Raw genomic sequence first — 5,000 nt, 5'->3', positions numbered from 1 at the left:
TCAGTCGATAATAAATTCTCTGTAACGTTCAAAATATTTCATCCTAGGGTTTTCATGGATCTGGAAACCACGCAAGAATTTCGTTTCCCTTGTTATATTTCTTTATTACGTTTTTCTTTGGAATATTTCTTGTGAAATAATGCGTTCAGATATCAGACTAATAATTGTAAACTATAGTTCCGATAATTATATCTATTTGTATTGTAACTACATAATATTATTTGAATGAAAAAGGAATGGGGAGTCAAATAATTGCTTATTAATATTTGAGCTTAAACCAAGGAATTTACGTTTAATTCTATGGCTACATCTACTAAGACTAAGATTGTTCCTAATGGTTGCAGAATAAGGGTAACCATTTTTAAATTCAGGAATTTTTGTTATCGCGTTGAGACAGTGTGTGTGTGTGTGTGTGATAAAATAATTTACAAGCTCTTTTCCTGGGACGTCAATAATGTTAAAGTTTTAAAATCTATACATTAAAAAATATATAATTCACCAGCTCACAGGAATTAATAATAAGCGAATGGTTTTTACAACGCTGGCAACCGAAGTCGTCTGCGCACGAAAGCCGCTTGGCTGGTGGTGGCAGTCGACGGCAGTCGCGAGTCGGTTGGTTTCAGAGACCCTGTAGTATTTACTTCCTGATGATAATAAACCACTTCGCTATACTGGCTGACATTCACAGATTGGAATCTCTCGTTTCCTTTTCATATTCTTTAATTGGATTGTATGACAATATTCTGTTTTCACAAATCACGGAGAAACGGTGAGTACCGACTACATTGCAATGAAAAATTTTCAATGTCCCAAAAAATAAGTGACGGCAGTTCTGTGACAACCTGCGCTGCTGGACTGATGATGTTGTCTGCTGCTGTCGTCTTTGTTTCCCACCGCTCGTCATTCTCACTTTGCATTTTTCTATAATTCTCCTGTTTAATCCGTTATTTTTGTTTGTTTGATACGAATTTGGCATGTTTAATTTGGTCAATACTCTACTCAATATGGAGAAGCCATTTCTTGGGGTCGTTTTCATTCTACACTACACAGGAGATGGGGTGACGGGTGACTCGGGTGACGCTTCCCACTGACTGTGGTGAGTGACTGCTGTGACTTGACTTGGTGACAGTGCTGAGTGATAATGATAGGGACCTTGGGAGGCCTTCCGAAAGCTCCTACATCCCCAGTATTCTTTTTAAAAATTTTTTATAATGTTCTAGTTATGGGGATTTGGGAGGGGGGAGACTTTTTTTAAAAAAAGAACATTATTAAAAAAAAAAAGAATACTGGGGATGTAGGAGCTTTCGGAAGGCCTCACAGGACCTTATTTTGGTGATCTCTGACAGTGTTTCACTTGCATCTTACTTCCCACTATTTTACTCACTTTGATTTAGATTGTTTTTATTATTGTTTTTGAAAGGAGATTTCCCCTCCCTCATGTGAAGCCTTTCACAATGGAAATGATAGAATCCTTTTGGTTTTTTTTTAGTTGATCCGGGGTGTTTAAAGAGGGGACTCCCTCCCTCCTTCTGTCTCTTCTCTCTTTCTCGCTCTCTCTCTCTCTCTCTCTCTCTCTCTCTCTCTCTCTCTCTCTCTATCCCTCCCTCCCTCTATCTTTCACTTCTCCATCCCCCTCTCTATCTTAGTGATTTTTCCTTCTTAAACGACATTAATATGTTGTGGGGCCAGCTCTGTTGAAAGTAAATTTATATCAAATTATGACCTTTCCTCTACCTTTATTATTTGCTTTTGTTGCTGTGAAGAAATTATGTTTAGCTATTGAACACTAGCTGAGAATATTGGATGTTGAGAACACCAGACAAAAAGCTGAAAAAGTCCGTTAGAGGCATCAAACCTGGAGCTGGACTTTCATCTCAGTTTCTGAAGCGTTAATCGGACAGTATGGTGTACTATTCTCTTGCAGAGTACTTTCCACAAAATCTTAGAGACCCTGCTACTGAATCACTACCATGCTGGGTGGACAGAGGAGAGGGTGTCGTCTTTCTACCACTGAGTTATCTTGATCTCCACAGAAAACTATAACTCAGTTGGTAGAGCACTCGCTTGGCAATCTAAGGGACCGAGATCAATCCTGGGTGAAGTCGAGATTTATTTCTGTTCACCCAGCAGTGATTGGGTAGCTGGGTTTGGTAAATCTGGTGGAAAGTACTTTGCGATAGACTAGCATCCTATCCAAAGGGTAGTAAACAATTGATATTGTTTGTTTCACGTTATAGAAACTGGGATAAACTCCAGCTCCTTGGGCCTAATGGCTCTGAGGGATTACTTGTTTTTCATTGGATTTCACATCAATGACAACCTCTGTATGTATTCGGGTGATTACGATTGGTCAAAGAGTAGAAGATATACACAAACCTTTTAAAATATCTTTTGACCAATCAGAATGCATTGAATCTAAAAAAAAAAAAAAGATTCTTGTGCTCAGGCTGAAACTTGCAAAAATCATAAGGTGCAAAAAGACCTTTAAGTCATTCTCTTCTACAACTAGGGGAAGACAATTCCATGTTGCCCTCTGGGAGAGACCACAAGCAAAGTTAGAAAACAGGAATGGAGTCCCTCAGGGGTCTGTTCTGGCAACATTAGCGACCTGCAGAACACTTCCACCCTTAGGCTGGGATATATGCAGATGACTGGCCTGTCATTACTGATTACTCAAAGTAAGGGGTGGACCTTTCTCGAGAGCACACACAGCAATGACGTTACCAAACTGAGTTCTACTTTGAAAAGTGGTACCTGAAGACAAACTGTAGCTGCAGCTTTTTAACCTAGTTAGTGGCAGGTACAACCGGAAACTGAACGTCCTAGTTAGGGATCTGTTTCTACCGTATGAACCGTACCCAAAGTATCTGAAGGTTACGCTGTGCCACAGTCTCGCCAATCCAGTCAATCTTGAAGGTATTTTCCAGAAGATAGAGAAATGCAAGTGTTTTGAGAAAGCTGGTGGAAGCATCTTGAGTTTCCAATCAGGCACCCTTGAGGACATCTGCCCTGGCACTAAGCTATTCAACTGTGGCGTATTGCACTCCAGAGTGGAGTAGGAGCAAGAACGTTGGGAAGGTAGATGTAAAAGTTTGCAAGTCTTTGCACATAGTGTTGGGAATGCTAAAGAATGGGGACTGATAATGGAGCAATCTTTCCCCTCAATGTCTAACAATACTCGATGACGTTGCAATGAAGTAAGAGAATAGAGAGGGGAACTTTGGGAAAGCCCTCTCAGATGCATAATCGATGCTGCCCCTAGTATGAGCTGAAATGAGTCTCAGGAGCCCTTGTATTTAGGTTCCCTGACTCCAGACGGGGTTGCACATTGGAGATGGAAAGTCTGCTTTAAAAAATTGGAAATCTCTCGTGGGGGTGATAACGTGGTCTTCTCGAAACTGGGAGAGAAGTTGCCAGGCTTCTTTACCAGCAAGAGGAAGCACTTTGGTGGCTGCTAAAGACTAAAGACTAAAGTCTAGAGCCTGTCTACATCATTGGGGCCTTCAACCTCTCACACATGTACACATTGTGGCAGGGAACATGAAACTGCAGAGCATCTTGTTGAGCATTGTATTGTGACGAGGCTATGAGAGCAGGTTCGCAACTGGACAGGAATGTCATAATATTATAGTGTGAGGCGAAACCGTTAGAAGCTGTAGTGTGAGACGAAACCGGTTAGAATCTGTAGTGTGAGACGAAACCGTTAGAAGCTGTAGTGTGAGACGAAACCGTTAGAAGCTGTAGTGTGAGACGAAACCATTAGAAGCTGTAGTGTGAGACGAAACCATTAGTACAAGTGTGTTTTATCATGTAAAATCTTGAGATATATCCATATGTCTTTATCTTTATCTGTCTATCGATCTATCTATCTATATCTCTTGATCTGTCTATCTATCTCTAGCTATCTATCTAGCTATCTATTTTTAAAAAAAATTTATTTATCTATCTATCTATCCATCTTTCTATCTAGAATACAATCTGTAGACAATACTTTTTAGACGGACGTACTAGTACTACGTTCCATTATTGCTTCATGTACGCTTCTAACAGCAAAGTGAGATTGTATATGGCCAACAGTACTCAAATTATGAATGGATTGAACTCTGCATATTTGCAACAATTATGTCCACGTTATCCAGTTCTCTCTCTCTCTCTCTCTCTCTCTCTCTCTCTCTCTCTCTCTCTCTCTCTCTCTCCCTCTCTCTCTCTCTCTCTCTCTCTCTCTCTCTCTCTCTCTCTCTCTCTCTCTCTCTCTCTCTCTCTCTCTCTCTTTCTTTCTCTTTTTCTTTCTTTTTTTTCCTCTCTTGTTAAACAAGTATTTCAAAATATTTCATACAAGTAACTGCATTGTTCGATTACCTCCCTTTCAATCAACCAATCTCCGATTACCTCCCTTTCAATCAATCAATCAATCAATCTCTAACGTCTGTATAAAATTGTGATTGCGCAATGGATTCCATAGATTACAGTCCTATGTTGTATGTAAGATAAAATGTCTATCATGTAACTGATGTATAAATACCGATAAGGATACACACACACACACACACACACATACAACTACAGCATGTTCAATAGTAGTAATCCTATGATAACCATTATATCTGGCTGGGTTTAATTGAAGAGGAGTGTCACAAAAACTCCCGTGCTCGGAAAATAGAAGAAAAACAAAAACAAAACAAAGCACATTTTACAAGTTTTAGCCGGGATATTTGTCCTTCAAATCCCAATCGATTAAAATGGGCCTCGACTTGTCAAACCAAACCAAACCAAAACAAAACAAAACAAACAAAAACTCTAACTAACGTTTTGAAAGTTTTTGACAAGGTGTGTAGTTAGTCATTTAAATGGATCGATATTTGAAGGACGGGTTTTCTGGCCAAAAAGTTTAAAGTGTGTTTTTATTTTTGAGAATGGGACTTCGTCAACCCCGTTTCCTCCATTTTGTTCCACGTGTTCAAATGTTAACGATTATAATATATCCACGAATCTCACTTTGG

At 39.6% G+C, this 5,000-nt stretch overlaps 1 protein-coding gene across 2 annotated transcripts in view; it reads left to right on the top strand.

The window, feature by feature from the left end:
• The first annotated feature begins 573 nt into the window (after nucleotides 1–573).
• Nucleotides 574–5,000, top strand: part of LOC144980834 (phosphatidylinositol 3,4,5-trisphosphate 5-phosphatase 1-like) — a 149,816-nt gene continuing 145,389 nt past the window's right edge. Inside the window, exon 1 of one of the 2 annotated variants that reach the window (XM_078928682.1) lies at nucleotides 574–769. The gene's annotated coding sequence lies outside the window, so the exon portion shown is untranslated. The remainder of the gene's footprint in view (nucleotides 770–5,000) is intronic. The other variant, XM_078928681.1, reaches the window with a different exon arrangement.

This window comes from Berghia stephanieae, chromosome 10 (assembly GCF_034508935.2).
Source record: "Berghia stephanieae isolate SIO BIC M18660-M18661 chromosome 10, UCSD_Bste_1.3, whole genome shotgun sequence".
Taxonomy (NCBI): Eukaryota; Metazoa; Mollusca; class Gastropoda; order Nudibranchia; family Aeolidiidae; genus Berghia; species Berghia stephanieae.
Note: the sequence above shows the minus strand (reverse complement) of the source record. Positions and strands in the feature narration are given on the sequence as shown.